Source organism: Gavialis gangeticus, unplaced genomic scaffold (genome assembly GCF_001723915.1).
Source record: "Gavialis gangeticus isolate Ggan-Ray unplaced genomic scaffold, GavGan_comp1, whole genome shotgun sequence".
Taxonomy (NCBI): Eukaryota; Metazoa; Chordata; order Crocodylia; family Gavialidae; genus Gavialis; species Gavialis gangeticus.
In genome coordinates this window covers 56,108,459-56,126,069 of record NW_017729025.1, presented here as the reverse complement: position 1 = coordinate 56,126,069, position 17,611 = coordinate 56,108,459, and the positions used below count along the sequence as shown (strand labels likewise).

Sequence of the window (17,611 nt, the reverse complement as noted above, 5' to 3'; positions counted from 1 at the left end):
CAATTCAAAAAGGATGTGGAGAAGCTTGAGAGAGTCCAGAGAAGAGCCACGCGCATGATCAGAGGTCAGGAAAACAGACCTTACAACAACAGGCTGAGATCTACGAGGCTTTTTAGCCTGGAAAAGCGCAGGCTAAGGGGTGATCTGATGGCCACCTACAAGTTTATCAGGGGTGACCACCAGTATCTGGGGGAACATTTGTTCACCAGAGCGCCCCAAGTGATGATGAGGTTGAACGGTTATAAACTACTGCAAGACCGTTTCAGGCTGGACATAAGGTAGAATTTCTTTACTGTCCGAGCCCCCAAAGTCTGGAACAGCCTGCCATTGGAGGTGGTTCAAGCACCTACATTGAACACCTTCAAGAAAAATTTGGTTGCTTATCTTGCTGGGATCCTAAGACCTTCAGGCAGGGGGATGGACTCGATGATCTTCTGACATCCCTTCCAGCCCTAATGTCTATGAAAAAGTCTATGAAAAATTATTTGAAGGGCAGGAAATCAGTGGCACAGCAGGGAAATGAACACAGGCCTCTGAAGCCCTGACCACTTGTTGCTGCTTCTGAGCAGGCTAAATAGGACTGGGAATATGCAGTCCCAATACCCCAACTCCCCCACCTTCCTGGCCTCTGTAAGATGATGCTAAAAGAAGAGTGGGTAAAAAGGAGGCAGTTTCAGTAGCCAGGTGCAGCATAAGCCAAGCCAGAATTGTCTCTGGCTGTTTGAGGATCTGGGCGGGTACTGGGCTCCTGAGGCAAATGAAAGGACAAGTGTCAGTCTCTCCCTGAGTGCAAGGGACCACTTATTTCTAAAGCCAGCTATGGAGATGAGGTCCCTGATGAGCTAAGACATTTTTTTTTAGATATGGCTGGACCTCTATTTATCAAGCTGTAGTGCCCTTACTGGGGGCTAGGAAAAGGATTGCTGGCCAGTCTTGTGTGGGATGGTGCTGAAAGTTTGTCTCACTTTCTGAGTGGGAGTATTTCCTGCAAGTACAGCATCACAGAGAGAGGGGACAGTGCAAAGCGGGGGCCTTTCTGACAGGAAAGCACTGGCAGCAGGAGCAGACCCTCTGACAGCTTCCCCCTCAGATCCATAGCCATAGCTTTAACCCTCAGGAAGACAGTAGTTCCCAGCCATGCCCTGGCCCAGCCTCCATTGCTCCTTCCTAGCAAGGGTCTCAATCATCCTGGAGTAGGAAGACTGGAATTTCTTGGAGGACGAGGGTTCTGTTCTCCCCTGTCCCTGAGTGCAGCTGCTCCTCTGAAGAGATGGAGAATCCCAAGTTACCTTCTCATACCCTCTACTAGGGAAAGATCAGTTGGCTCCTAGGAGAGAGTGGGAAGGCTCCCACATTTCTCTATTTAGTGCAGTCCTGTGAATGAGGATCCCAAGGGACCATTGGCAAATCTACTTTCAGCACTAGATTTTCCGAAGCTCCATTCTTTGTCAAAGGGAGCTTTGAAAATCCTCTCCTCCAAAGGGAGCACAGCTTTGTGAAGCCCCTTGAAGGAAGAGCACAATATTACTTACAGAGAGGGAAGAGGGACTGCTTGCACACACTGCAAACTCCTCTCTTCCATTCCCCGCTGCCTTAGCTCACTGACACTCTGACCAGCTTCTCCTTCAAATAGTGCCATGATGGGGCATGTGTAGATGAAACAGGGGCCCTAAATTAAAGCAGGGGTTTTAAAAAATACTGCTTCAGTTTAGGCCCGATTAAACCCCCGTGTTGTGCACACACCCTGTTGACTTACCTGCCTCTCCAGCAGTGGGGAGGGGAGGGCGAGCTGCCAGTGGGTGGAGTGGTCCTTGGGCTGTGGGGTGGGCTGGTGCTTCCCTCTGCTGCAGCAGTAGCCCTCCCCCAAGTGGCATCCGCCCACAGGCACCCAGCTTGGGAGGTCCTGGGGGGCACCAAAGCTGCAGAGAGAAGCACCAGGCCCCCTCGCAGCTCAGGCAGGCAGGCAGGCTCCAGTGGGGGGGGGGGGAATATTAGGCTTGCTACTTTTCTTGGGTGGAGCCCACTTTCCCAGGCTGCTGCCAGGCTTCCTGCATGGGCTTCCAGCAGAGCCAGGGAGCTGCACGGAGCCTGATGCTTCACTCCATGGCTGTAGGGGCAGAAAATTTAACTCCTTGAAGGAGTTTTAGTTTGCTGCGCCCCAAGTCATTTGAGGCACATTACGCCGCTGAATTTCCTACAGCGGCTGAAATTAACGTGCAATACACCGCTGAGGCGTGCAAACACTGACACCATTAAAGCGGTGCAAAAGTATCTAGCCTGTTTTAAAATGTCATGTACACACGCCTCTCATTTCGTCTACACACAGCCATGTGGTCTCTCATGGCCCCAACTTTGTTTGAGGCTGTTCTGTGCCAGGTTTATCCTGTTCCTTTCTCCTTCAGTTTATGGCTGCACCCAGAGCACGGCCAGGTCTGCTTGCTGGCAGCAGTGCTAGTTGTAGCACAACAACCTATATCAGTCTCCAGTTCTTGCCCAAAGACCCAGTCCAAATTTCCAGAGCCCTGAGTAGGCCTGTGTGCCTCCCTCCTTCACTTGCACTCTGACTTCCACTTGTGCTCTGTGAGGCACAAAGAAATGCCATACCTTGTCCAAAGCCACACGCAGCGCTACTATTAGAATCACCAAGAGGACCCAGAAGATGTGAGGCCCAGCTTTGTGCTTTACCCTGCAACTAGTTTCAGCCTCGAGGTTACTGGAGTGCCTGAGCAGTATGCAAAAACACCTCGTTGTTACTTATTGCTATATACCCAAGAGGCCCACGGGAGAGGCCCTTCCCACGAGCCCTAAGTCACTTAGAAACACACCGAAGCCTACCTAATATTGTACTTATCAAGCCCCTGTCCTATGAAAAGACCATCCTAAAATATCCCCAGGCATTTATAGTTACCTGACTTCAGACACGGCCCCTTCTGTCAGCAACCAGCCAGCTGGCAGCGAAACCAACTGCTCGCAGCACTGACGCTATCAATTGGGATAAAAATGCTGCAGATTGCTGAAAACAGAAAATGACTCAGACGAGGGAAGAGGGAAAAGGAAATGGAAGAATCTTCAGGTGAATCTTGCAAAAGTGTCACTCTGAGAAGAGATGGGAGGTTTGTATGTGCTTAGCTGGGCTGCTGTGCAGCTACTCCACATGTGTGCTGGGATAAGGTAGTGAAATTAAAGACCCTTGGCTAAAATGCTCATACAATCTGCTTAGATCCCAAATCCAACCACAGATACCAGACTCTGAACTAAAGCACTGCTGTTCTCCATAACAGTTTTTAATGCACTTGAATTTCAGTCCTGGCACTTTAGCTTCTCCACTTGTATCTGAAAAGTGTATGAATCTCTATGCATTTTAATTGAGGTTAATAAATAATAGCTGAGTCCCCAGTAAGTATTATTCTGTTTTTAGCAGGCTTTGTTTCAATGACTAACTGTGCCTGTGCTGCCACTTCTTCCATTCAAGTAATTTTTGTTGGTTCCTTGAATTTCTCTCTCTATTAAAATGAAAATCTTACTATGCTGGACTAATCCTAAATTTCTAGACACAACCAGTTCCCCTTCAGTGGATCCCAATGACAGGTTCCACCACACAGAATGAAAACAGAGGAAATCCAAAAATCTCCTGACACTGAAAGCCAGGTTGATTTCATTTGCTTTTCACAGTTATGAAATAATCGCTATTCAGGAGAAGCAGAGTCCAGATTCTGTTTTGTCAGATTCTCTGGATCAATAATCCATCAATGAACCTGAATTGAAGTGGAATAATGAGGTTCTGCCTGCCCCAGCTAATTCACAAAGAAAAGCTCCTGCCTCTTCACCACATACCTCTCAGATCCCATGTCTCTATCCATTGCTTCCCCCCCTGTTTTTTTTTTAAAGAGATTCTAAAATTTATTGTCTTTCTTTTCCTCTTGCTTGCTCTTTTGTTCTTTTAATCTGTTTCCACATTTCATTTACTCCTTTCTCTCCTCTTCTCTTAGTCTCCAGCCCCTGCTTTTTGGCTCTTTACCTTCTAAAGATTGATTGATTGGTAAATTCTTTTCACTTTATGCTTCTTCAGCATGAAGAAGCAATACTTGAAACTGGGAAATAAAAGAATGTCGTCTTCTTTGACAAATATATTTCATTTTTCCCATTCACCCTTCTGTAGCAGCTGGAACTATGTTTTAGGCTTGCACTGTAACAATTAATGTCAAAAGCACAAAAACACAAGGTAGGGAAAGACTGCAAAGAAAGAGCTATCTGACCACAGCCTACTCCCCCTCTAATATGTTGTTAAAAGGATTGATGGGGAAGGAGGAGCATCATAATGCTTGGTTCTCATAAGATGCTTTTCATACAGGGATCCCAAAACCCTTTACAACATCAGCAAGTCTCAATATCCCCATGATACAAATGGTGAACCTGAGACAAGTCATTACAACCTTATATTATTATAACTGAGAGAGCTAGGCATAGGATGGGTGTTGCCACCATCAAACAGTTTAATGTAGAATGGTGAGGAGCCGGGGGGCTTGGCCTCTGAGGACCAAAGAAAGGGTTGACTTCTTTCAGTAGTGACACTAAAGTGCTCTAATCTCAAAGAGTGACAGGAGCAGAAACCACAGACCATGCACCAGCCACAGGATTCGGGGTGGCCTTTCAGAGAATGTGGTGGAAGCTTTGGGTTGAACATTGGGCTGTTAAGTTTTATGTGCACTCATGGCACTGCTGGGAATCCGCCTATGCATTTCTCCTAAGGCTGAGGTGACTAGATTAATGGGCCTTAGGTGCCTCATCTAAGTCATTTCTGAAGCTGTGGGACTGTGGAAAGCCAAACAGACCACCAGTACTTGATGCTCAAGTCCCACAATAGTAGCACTCTATTAACAGAACTGCTAATGAGAAATCCAGGATCAGCTACCTTGTGTTCAGGGTTGAGCCTGAACTTTTTCTCTCTCCAGACTATTCATTCAAGCAGCAGTATCACGTGATAATTTGTTCTGAAATACAGGCAGTCCTTGGACTCACAACACAATTGGCTCCTGAAAACCATGCAAGTTGAAACGTCTTAACTCGGAACTGATTTTCCCATAGGAACAATGTTATAAATGGGGGATTGGTTTCTGAACCAATTTTCACCAAAAATAACCCAGAATATAGCTACATTAATGTATTTATATTGTAAATAGCAATCATATTAATTTGGAAGGACTTCTTTGAGGTGACTTTGCTGGACTTTTTGAAGGTTTCGTGGCTGGAGTCTTCTTAGGAGTTTTGGCTGCAGGTTTTTCTGGAGTCTTGTCTGCTTTCTTAAAGAAAGTATACCAGGAAGTTTGGATAGATGTTCTCCAGGGAGATGGGCGACGCAACGAACTTGTTCACTGATGTGGCGTTGCATTGGATCAAGAGTCGTAAAGTCAAAACTGACATCAGAAAGTCCAAACAGGGTGTCAATTTATAAACGCCATAAGTGCTGTTCATTGCAACTCAAAACATCTTAAGGACTACCTGTATGTGGGAAATGGGAATTGGGACTTTCAGCACAGCACAGTGTATGTAAGAGTGAAGCAAAAGAAAAATGGATTAGTAACTGGGAAGCAGATGGTGCCACCAGCTCATCCACTGACATCAGTGCTAGGGGTGGTTGTGGCAGGGCAGAATCTATGACAGAGACTTCCCTGCAGCATCTATGAGTTTCAGAGTGGAAATTTAGTAATTTTCAACCTGTCTGTTTAGCTCTTGCTAAAAAGCTGATCCATACAGTCTCTGGCACATAAGGGTGTTTTGTCTTTTTGAAGAGGATGTATGTGACACTGATTGGCAATAACTTAGAAGAAGCTTCTTCAGAACTAAGCCAGTTCTGCTCATCCTCATTACAAACAAGTTCCAGTTGTCTTATTTTGAATCCCTGCTTTTCACTTCTCTTTCCTGTTGATCTACCTGTGGCTATTCTTGCACCACATGTCATTCCTGATGATCTCAGTATATCAAAACAGGTACCCAACTGTCGACTGAGCATCAGCCATGCTGGGGACTTCTTTGCAGTGGCATAAGCTGTTTCGATAAGATAATGAGAAATTAGCCAAGCGTTTATAAACAGATGCTCTTCCTTCTGAGAAACACAGGGCTTGCTTCATTGTTTCAAGAAATCTTTCTACTAAGCCACTGCTAGCTGGTAAAGTGCTGATTTGATGTGACACATACCATTCATCTTCATAAAAGTTTCAAACTCATGAGATATGAACAGAGGTCCATTGTCACTTACTAGCTGCTCTAGCAAAACATGACAGCTGAACATTTCATGCATCTTGCAGCTAGGACACTCAATAAATGTAGAGGAAACTTCCTGAGCTGGTCCTTAAGGCTGCTATGAGCTTTTTATTCAGTTGCATCCCAAGGACTTGCTATAAGACTCTAGACAAAATAAGTGCATGTGATCCACCACAGCACCGACCACATTGAATAACCACACCATTTTGTTCTCATTTTCCCTGCCTTCCCTCTCCAATCTCTGCCTAACCTTTACTTAATCCCCCCTCAATATGTGGTATCTGAAATTTAAACCAGCAGCTATTTGGGGCTAGGATCAGGGCTTCTGAATTCTGATCCTCTTGGAGAGCTGTGAAATTAAATGCCAGTAATAAAGGTCACCATCACACAGACCTCTGGCTACTCTGAGTAAAGCGGTGCTGGACAAGATCACACATTCCTTTAGAGGACCATTGGCAAGCACATGGAGACCTTGCCATGGATTCACAGGCCATTATCATGGATGCTTAGTTGCTGGTTCTGGCATGTTCCTCAGAAGTCAAAACTGGGAGCCTGTGTCAGCCTCTTCATCAATGGTGCAATACTGCCAAGGCTATCAGAATAAATTCAGAGTAATTCCTGAACATGCATTGTACATTGTGAAGAAAGCATGTTGCTTATCTTAAAACCAGTGAAATAAGAACATGAAGTAGACATCCAGAATGAACTGATAGCTCCAGCCATTTGCAATGACAGGGTGAGAGTTGTTCCAATGTTCCTAGTGTCTTTCCACATGGCCAAGTCCAAAAAATCAGGATAGCATTGGGTCTACCAGCCATGATCTATCAACTTTGTCAGATTTGCCCTAATTTTCCCGTGAGTAATGAGGCCATGGAAAGATCTAGTACTGGATTCAGGATGAGATTTTCAAGAACCGAGGCACCCACTGTGGCTTTGATACCTCCTTGAGTCACATAGACCAAAAATTGGTATTTGTCCTTATGAGCTGTCAGGTTGTTGTCCTCCAACCCAGGCAGGGGTGCATCTACTTTATTGAGATCCTTGTTTCATTCTTGCCAATTGATTGGTACTGTCCCTTAGTCCATTTACTCAGCTTCTCACACAGAGATAACAGAATGAGGTCGAGGCCAATACACTAATCACTGGCAGTTTCTGGGCTGTCACCTCCTCTAAACCTCATATAGATTAGAATTGCTAAACTTCTGATTTGCAGCTAAAAATAAAGAGATCATCAGTATGAATGCTAGTCTTCTGCACAGAACACCAGATTTATAGCACAGCTGGAGTGCTGTTTAGTTGTGATGGTCCAAGGAATGTATGAGAGGCAAGGGGTTTTTTGTGATATCTTTTATTGGTCAAACTGCATAGTTGGGAAAGAAGCTGAAGAACAACTTTCAGGTACAACATGACCTGAACAGTGGCATTTTGTGCCCAAAAAGCTTGTCCAGCATCTCCCCCAACTATAGTTAGTCCAGGAAAACATATGACAAAAAAAAAACCTTGCTATGGGATTTGGAATTACTCCAGGTTTCAAGTCATCTTTCAAAAAAAGAAAAGAAAACAAAAAAAACGCAACTTCAAGCACAAAAGTGTTAAGTACCAGGGCATCAGCAGTCTTGCATAGAGGCTGATTACCTGGAGTACAGATGTAGACCACGCCAGTTCCTCACAGAACTGAGGTCTGGAGGGGTCTGGTGTCAAAATGGAAGCTATAACTGAAGTCAGACAGGCCAAGGGCAGAAGCCAAAGACTCAAGGTAAGCTGAGGGTTAACCAGGGTCAAGAATCTTCTTGGGGTCAATACCTAACATCAGTGTGACAGCAGTGGGACTCCTGGCTTGACTAGATCAATTTTGACCTCTGATATAATGGACAGGACACCTTCCTCAACTTTAGCCTTTTTACAGTAACTACTTCTAGAGCAATGCCTTTCATGCTGTCCATTTGACAGCATGTATCACTGAAAAGCTCATTGGTATTCTAGCATGCTGGCCATTTCTACAGACCTTTTCACACTGCTGTTGGCACAGCAGGAATGAATGGTCACCCTTCAACAGAAAAGGTGGCAGCCTGGCCATTTCTCAATAAAGGTCATCCTGGTCACTGACTTTCCCATGCAACATAACTAGGAAAAGGTGACTTCTTTGGGTGACGACTTCCAATGTCTGAGTCAAATGTTTTCACAGCTCTTGTGTCCATGTGTATGCCTAACAACTATCTTTCCCATAATGGAGCAACCCACACTCCTTGTGAAGACAAAGTGGAGACACAGTAAAGATTCATAAAGACATTTTTTCACGTCTTACTCATTTTTTCCTGGCTCTGAGGCAGAGAAATCAGGCCTGTTTACTTAACATACCTTATTGGAGGTTTCCCTCTCTCTCCACTCCCATTGGCAAGTACTATTCTTTACTGCAGTCTTCCCTTCTGTTTGTGGGGGCACTGACTGGGTCTTCTTTTTGTCATGCCTGTGGCATACCAGACCTTTAGATCAACACAATGTGTCTGCACAACCTCTTTTATAATAGGGTAAGATATGCAATAGCAACAGCTATGTCCTTATATTGGAGAGCACTAGTAAGTTTGCTGTTTCTCCTTTATTTCTCAGTCAGAAGGTTCATATACCTCACTTCCTAATCTCAGAAACCCAGAAATGATAAGATAAATCTGCTAGGCTGGCCAAATGGGTGGGATTAGGGACTTCATGAGCCACTAGTTTTCCACAGTTTGTTGGTAAATTCACAATACCAAGCTCCAAATTTCATCTGTCCTCACCACTCAACCTTAGACAACAGCTTGGGATTTATTACGCTGGAGTCTGTGCTCCTAAGCCTGAGGATGTTGCTGTTATCACCAGTTGACAGGCCATCATAAAAACACTGCTGTCAAACTGACAAACAAGCAGTAAATATTTCTCCAAACTTCTGGTTGCCCATAAATGTCAGCAGGGAAACAAAGCAAAGCAAGACCTGTGGGACACACCTTCCCTCCCCAAGGACAGTGCCATCTTCCCCTTACCTATGGCCCTGGCACTGTGGAAAAAAGAAACTTTTAATATTCAGTATTGCTATTGTTTTCTATTACAGGTGGAAAGTAGCTGGGACCTTGCCCCAGAGAATTTACTGGTTGATAGCACATGTGAAGCCACAAGTGAGGTTAATGGGCAGCCTGGATGAACAATGAGTTGTGGAGCTGCTGTTGACCGTTCCCTAGGGCTGCAGGTACATTTACTGAAGGATTTCTTTCTGGTTCACTGTCTCTGCTCCTAGAAACTCAGGAGCAGAGGAATCATGAAGCAGAAGCAGCCTGTAATCCATCTAGTCTCATCTCTGAGAGTAACTAATGTTAGATGGTTTAGAGTGCAGAAGAACCTGCATTCAACAGTTATGGAATTACCTGACCATGGCAACTTTCTTTTGTAAGCCCAGGAGTAAGAGGTTTGTTTGCCTTATTCTTGAAAAGCCTGGAGATTCCCATTTAAAAATATCATTATCCTTATAACTCTGAATGTTCCTATGACCAATATAAATCCAACCCTTTTTTAAATCTTGCTGAGTTTTTAGCTTCACCAGTATGCCAGTATGTGGCAATGAGTTCCACAGGCTAAATAATATCTGTTAAATTAAATGAAATGTCATAGTATCAGTTACATATTTGCCACTTTTCAATACCATCAAGTGTCCCTTTGTTCTTGTATGGTGAGAAAGGAAGAATAGAAATCTGCAATGCACCTTCACTATAACAGTCATTATTTTGCACTATTATCACATCTCCTCCTATTTGTTACCTATCCTAGGTAAGCAGTACAACTTGTGCCTTCTGGTATGCTGGAAAAAATTAACCTTTGTGCAGAATATAAGGAACTGCATTTCCTCACTTTTACCCTTAGTGTCTCTCTGTCTAGGTTCCTCTTTAAATTATGTTTAAGTCTTCCTTTCTAAAATTTAGGGTCACAGCAGCACACCCCTTCCCTAAGGACACTGGACTCCATTAAATTGTGGCCACTGTTTCTTGGCATAAGGACCTGACTATAATCAGCAACTGACAGACCATCAAAAAACTACTGTCAAATATGTGGAAAGCCACAGATAAACCAGAGGTCAGCTGCAATTACATTGAACCAAATCTTCTATGTTATTAGGGGCTACCCCCAGTGTGATCCAGACATGTCAGGTGTCAAGCAGGTGGTAACTTCAAAAGCAAGTTATTCCTATAAACAGGAAAAAAATCTTGTTTTGTCTCTTGTCAAGTGATGTCCCGTGGTCCTGGTCACTTTCCCTGCAGGTCCATCTTCTGTGGAACAAGCCGGCTTCCTGTAGGTTTTTCTGTAGCTGAATAATTGGAATTTAAGCCAGCACATTAGGAATAGCATCCCTTGGAATCCTAAGTGCAATGCTGTCACTAGAGCTGGCACCGTGTGCTGGGGCATTAAATAGCTCTGCTGTTGTTCCCAGACATTTTTGCCTTAACAATATGTCACAAAGTAATAATAAGAAAAAATAAACAAACCTGCCTAAAGCCCATCTAGCAGCTCAAATAGCCATGGCCAGATATTAAAGAAAACAATGTTAGCACTTCACTTTCTTCTCTCAAAAGATCTTTAATTCCTGCCAGACCTCTTGGTGAAATGCCCAGAGGTATTAAAAGGCCATGGGATGATGCATAGTCCTCTGTTTGTATCAGCTCCTGAGATGCAATTTCATCACAGAAATCAGGAACCTTCTATTCTCAAAAATTAGCTTTTCTGCAGCCTGGTGTTTCTATCCACCCTGCATCAGTAGTGTTAGTTACAATGCAGAGAAAGCTGAACTCTGGGGGGGTCAGCAAAAGTCTGCCTGCTGAATGGAAGCAGAAAAGAATTAATTCCATTCAAACCCAAAGCCCATCATTAAAGAGAAGGGCTGAGAGGTCACCAGAGAGTTCCTCTGGATAGGTACATTTATGCTTTATTAATTTCCCCATTGTTCAGCCAGAAGATTCTTAAATAAATCCACGTTGAATGTATTTAATGCTTATTCAAAAACAGGTTGCAAAAACTGATGAGGAATCAGAATCATCTTGAAGGAAATCTTTTTATTCCTCTTGGTTGGTGCTTTCTGGGTACAATGGTAGGGCAGTTTCCCCTACAAAGTACTGAACAGCACTGCATTGAAAGGGCACTTTCCATTTGCTATTTACTTTTTCCTCTGAGCAAGATTATATACTAAGCTTTGCTTGCTGAGGGCTTGATCCTGCCCCTATTAAAGTCACTAACAAATCCCCCATTGAATTCAGTGGTATGGGGCAAGATTTCTAGACTAGTACAATATTTTAGGGAGCAAAGGTAGAGGCCTGCCCCAATGCTACTTCATTTACCTTAATCAGAAGGAAAAGGTTCCAGTTTCCAACCCCAGAGATAGTCATTTAAGAGTTGAGAGGAAAATTGCATATCACTGATTCTAGCCATTAAATAGTGAAGATCGACATTCTTTTCAAATGTTAGGACCTGGATTAATGGGCTTTTATTTTTCCACTGGTAAAACTGAGAAGCTTGAGATTCTTGACTGATTACCATTTCCAGTGTAATTGGTGACTCTCTGCATGCTAATCTCTAAATTACATTAAATTATTTTGTACTTTTTATTGGCGCTATTGAAAGGTTGAAAAAATCTCATAGTGGAGTAACTGTCTTGCTGGGAATCTACTCATTGCCCTTCTAAATACTTACCCCTCTCTGTTACATGGGAAACTTTGGTGTTTATTTTTCCTGGAAAGTGCTCAGATACAGCGGTAATGTGTCAGATAAATAGATAACCTTATGTCTGATGAAAGGTTACAGTACTAGTGAGAGAGGCTTATGACTGCTCCATTTGTCCTTTCTTTTCTGACATCAGTGTTCACAGATGAACTGTAAGCCACCTTCTATAGAAGGAGTCAGTGCCACAACTGGGTTTATCACTCAAGTTCCTCAATTCCAGCCCTTTGTTCAGACCATTATAAAAGGCCAGGGATTTCTGCAGTTTGCTGCACTACCAGGAAGACAAAGGGCCCTGAGATGGTTGGATTATGACCTCCATTTGGACACTTTTGTGGCTCTGGTGAAAAGCTGGAAAGCTTCCTTCAGACTCAGAAAAGAGTTATTGCTATTTGTTAAGTGCCAATGACGTGCCCGGCACTGTACAAGAGACAAAGTGAGACAGCCACTAGAGCTTCTAGTCTAAAAGATGAAACTGAGAAAACAGGAGACATACTGGGAGGTCTAAAAGGAAGGTAAACTTTGAGGAGTTGTTCACAACCTTGCCCCCACCAGGCTGCAACAGAGAAAGGTCCTGGTTGGAGAAGCCCGACAAAGTGATGCAGAGAGATTTGTGGTGACAGCTCTCTTCTGCCCCCAGTGCTTGACAATTCCCTGTTGCAAGAGTTACACAAATAATGAGGGACATGAAAGGGCAGAGTAGATAGTCGATCCTGCTGTGTTTTCTCCCAGGAATGTGCTGTCATGGCACAGAGTCCACACCCCACTGACAGGGGGTCAGAGTGAACAGTGCAGAGAGTTAGCAATCAGGTGTGAGGGAATAGGAAGCGGGGCCTGATTTGGACCACTTTGAACACTAATGAGCTCTGAAGTCTCTGGTGACTAATAGTGCTGTCCCCGATTCTATCTTTAGCTGTGCTGCCACATCTCGGAACGAGGCCGAGCAGGGACAGGGGATGAACGCTGCTGGAATTCAGAGCTGGGAGATGAGCTCTTGGAAATCTACAGGGCAGGGCTCTTTCACCTGCAAATCTGGGCATCTTTCCAAGACAGAATGGACCTGGGCCTGATAGGCCACCCTTTGCAGTTTACGTGTGGCCCGCAAAATCAATTTCTGGGGGCTTCTCAAGCTGATCTAGTACATTTTTAATAGAAAGAGGAAGGGGAGACCCTCTCCACACTGGCGGCTCCCTCCCCTGCCTAGCTGCTGGTCTGAGGGCTCTGTGTGGTTCTCAGGTTTGGAGTATTTCTTCACTGGCCAGCTTCATATACAGGGGCTGTTAGGCTCTCAGTCACCACAGCATGGGGCAAGGGATTTCTGGTGAGTCTAAGTTTGCTTCCTCTCTCTTTCCCTAATTAAGTAACTGCAGAAGGCAGAGCAGCCACCTCTATTGGTAAAGTGTGGGGTAGGAGTTCAGAAGAACCCCCATCTCTTTCCCAGATGTTGGGGAAAGGCACCACCAGGGAAGGGCAAAAAAACAAAGGAGCAGAAATGAACTGCAGTCACTAACCTAAAACAGATATTCTGGTATGTCCCCTGCTCTTCCTTCCAGCTCATTCTCACCAGTTCCACATCATGTCCTAACCATGATGTGAGCTGCCTTTGCCTTTACCTTCTCTCTGAAAAGCAGTGCGCCTCCTGTTTCCTCTTCCCCACCCTTTGCTGTCTCCCACACTCCAAGCTCTCCCCTCTTGTTCCCTATCTCCTGTTCTCTCTTTTCTGCTTGCCTCCCACCCCCATGCTCTACTCCTTTCCTCTCCCAGGTCCCATCTTTCTTCCTCCTCTGCTGCTGCCTGAGGCTCCCCCCTTTCCTTATGGCATTTTTTCTGTGCCAACATCACTGCGGTATCAAGCTGCCCAATGCAGCACTTCAGCCCATATAGTCTGCTGACAGCCCAGATTCACTGGTTCCCCTTGAGAATGCTCTCCCTTGTGACATGTGGGAAGTGGAGAAGGAAAATCATGCTGGATTCAAGGTCCCTTTATTGGTATGACCCAGGCATTCAAATGCCATCAGGAACTTTGTTGAACTGGGCTGTGTTCTCATCATGGAGAGAGAGAGAGAGAGGGAGGGAGAGTGTGTGTGTGTGTGTGCGTGCGTGCGTGCGTGCGTGCGTGCGTGTGTGTGTGTGTGTTTGGGGTAGGAGGGGGGAGCTGCATTGCTCCTTTCTGCTTTTGCCATCTCCTGTCATGCTGTATTTTTCCAAGGGAATCTGTTGAGCCCTTCACAGTGGGGCCCCAGGCTCTGGGCATGAGCACAGCCATTCTGACTGTGGCAGACAGCTTGCTCTGAAGAACAGTGTGACTGACTTTTATTTCTACTTCATTTTAACCTCAGCCATTTCACCCCCTCCATGAGTACAGCTGTTGCTGTATGCCAGTAGCTTGCCGCCTACCATGGTAAGAGACTATGTTGGCAGCTCAGGAAAGAGATAACTGGCCTGTTGTAGTAGTGACATTCTCATGCCCACCAACCTTTGTCTTTTCAATGAGTTGAACAGGGATAGAGTCCGGTCCCTGTACCTGCAGGAACATAAATTGTAGTGGGGATGATTTCCTAGGGCACTTGTTTCTTGTGGTCTGACTGCCCCTGGAGTATGACTTGTAGCTGTCTGTAGCTGTTCACTGCACCACATGACTCTTGTAATAAAGATTCAAGTTGCTGCTGTCCAAATGAAGTCCCTTTATTATTGCACAGGGCTCTGTGCATAAAACAGTCCTGGCCCATAAATTGGGGAGTGTGCAGCCATAGATTTTACTGGCCCCCAAAGTGAGCTGTGGATGGTAAGGGCACTGTAATGCCAAATAGAGACACTCTCAAATCATTATTTTTCTAGAGGGGCTATTGTGGGGGGCATGATGATGGCTGCTTTGATTGGTATGGGAGTCTTTTCAAGGTCCCCACTGACCATGTCAGTCCTTCACCCATGGTCCCCTTCTCTGTGCTAACCTGAGGGCTCTGGAGTGACTCATCATGGGCTGGGACAGAGGAATGAAGTGCTCAGAGTGAGCTATCTGCTTAATAGGCTGTGTGTGCAGAGTGAAGGCATCTGCCTGGCCAGGTTCAGACCTTTCCTTGCCGCCAGCTTGCTGCTGACTCTAATAAGTTCACTTCACTCTGCTCTGTCAATTCTCCCCCTTCACTTACACTTATTGGAAAAAATAATTGGATGGATTGAAGTGCAGCACCATTTTACTTAACAGATAAGAAATTTCATATCTGCCCTGATTAGAGGCAGAGAGATAGAGCTCTCTATAGCTAGCAGCAGAGGCAATTACATTTCACTTCTGCTGATATGTGGAGAAGGTTGGTGGGCTAAGTGAAGCTGCAGAACCTGCTTCAATATCCTGTTCCAGGCACTCCCTCTTGCCATGGGAATGGCAATTGCCTCCTTCTGGATGGGCTGTGATGAGGAAGGCACTTTAGGGGGGCTCACAAGAGGGAATACTATGTTCTGAGAAAGGAGAAAATGCTTTCCTGTTCTCCCCTCCACTCTCCTGCCCTGTTCTTTCTTGAGTGAGCTGAACCCTGCCTAGCACTGAGGTCACTCTTGGGATTCATGCATGGACACTTTGTAATACCCTTAAAAATACCTTAATACACTTAAAAAGTAGGTGGCTCAGCGCAGGACACCAATGCACACACTGTTCCAATTTGCACTCTTTCCATCTGCTATTGAACCCCCAAACCTGTCATTCCAGGGTGGTGGCCTTTGACACACCTAGAGCCGGTCAATGGCCAACTCCATTCAGGTCCCAGGAACCTTGCAACCCATTCCTAACCCTACCATGGCTTTTGGGGCATAGCCACATCACACCACTACCCATTCAAGATGAGCATGTAGCACTCAAATTGGTAACAAAAATCTGTGATGATGCACAGCTACACTGTATGGGAATCTCTTTAACCAACCTGCAGCTGATTATCATGAAGATGCTCTCTGTAGTCCATTCCACTGCTCCAGGACATGCCTGTAGAATCAGGCTGGTGAGAAGAATGGTCTTCATCAGTGCTAACAAATAACAATTAAGTTCCTCATTCCTAACCCTATATTTGTCTTCCTGGATTTGATTTACTGGGCTGTATACAGCCCCTGCTGAATAGATTGCAGAGTATCTCATGTTGTGTAGGCAGTCTTCCCAGATGGGCCCAGAATGAGAATCCAAACAATCACTGTAGCCAAGGAAAAGTGACATACGTTGCTCTTGGGTGCCCCCTGTTCAAACTCAGTTCTAATAACGCTGCATGCAGCAAGGTGCTGTTCCCTAGCTTGGCAAGATACACATTTGTGAAAGAAGATGCTCCGTTGTCCCATATGGCTAAGCCAGTCTTTCTGAACGAAAGCCCTAGAGGTTTTTCAGTCTTTTTATACAGGACTGCTCAACTGCTGGCCCATGGGCTAGATCTAACCACAGAGCTTTTTCATCTGTCCCGTGGGGCTCCTGGCTTCTGGGACCAGTCAGAAGTGATGCAGGGCTCTGGAGCTCAATCCCGGCAGATAGAGGCAGCACAGGTTCCTGGGGCCTCATCCTAGTGCGTGGGGTCCAACCTGTCCCATGAACCAGTCCTATGCCCCTCATCTCAGAAAGTTAAGTGCCACTGCCCTTAACATATGCTTGTTCTGTGATTCAGCACAAGGGGTACAATGTATGTACCTAGAGGGTGGCCATCATATAGAGGACATTCCCATTTTCTGCTACTCCGTCCTCTATTGATATGAAACCCAATGCTTTTATGTCCTCTATTTTTCTCTTCAAGAGAAAAATAGAGGACATAAAGGCCTCCAGTTTCATATCAACAGAGGACAGAAGACAACTGGACTGTCCTGTATGATGGCCCCCCTAACCTAGACAGAAAGAAGCAATGATTTCCCTAGCCCTGATCTTATATCCTGATTGGAAACACTCCCTCACCAGGTAGAACCAATCTTGTTCCTGTTCAAAAGGCAGCAAGGGGTATAAAGGAGTGGTCACAACAATCTCAGCTACTGACTGAGCACAGCCTCAACCACCTCAGTTCACTAAGCAGAATTCAATCCAGCTCTGCAGCTAAAGTGCAGAGCAAAGGCACGCACAGATAGGGAAGCATCTAAAAAACAGAAGGCAGGGATCCTACTTTAGCCCCTCAAAACCAGAGATTGAGAACAGTCATTTTTATTGTTAACTATTGTTGGCACCCAGAGCCTCACTAGAATGATAGGTACTTCCATGGCCATGTAGCTAAGTTAGGATGTTCCACTGGGATTGGAACTGAGGTCATCACCAAGGCGGCAAGCTACAGGAGGGCTGTAAAAAGCAAGGAGGCGAGGATGCTCCATAAACACAGAGCTTACCACCTGGAACAGGCAGCCAGAAGTGGCAGAAGGACAACAGATTTGGCACCAAGGCTAGAACTGCCGGTCCCTGATGGCACAGTATAAACAATGCTCAGATGCATGTTCAGTCTTGCCAACACTCACCGACTCATAACAGTCCTGTGATATTTTCCCCAGTTGCTGCCATCATGTGTTCTCAGTCATGTGAATCTCAGCTTTCATTCAAAACAGGGTAAGATTGCCTTTTATGATCAGGTCACAAAGGCAATGGATGCAGGTGTCGCCGTAGATGTAGTCTTTC

At 45.1% G+C, this 17,611-nt stretch overlaps 1 protein-coding gene across 2 annotated transcripts in view; it reads right to left on the bottom strand.

Moving 5' to 3' along the window:
- The window catches only part of SYNDIG1L (synapse differentiation inducing 1 like), a 98,785-nt gene that overhangs the window by 62,987 nt on the left and 18,187 nt on the right, over positions 1 to 17,611 (bottom strand). The gene's annotated exons all lie outside the window — the stretch shown is intronic.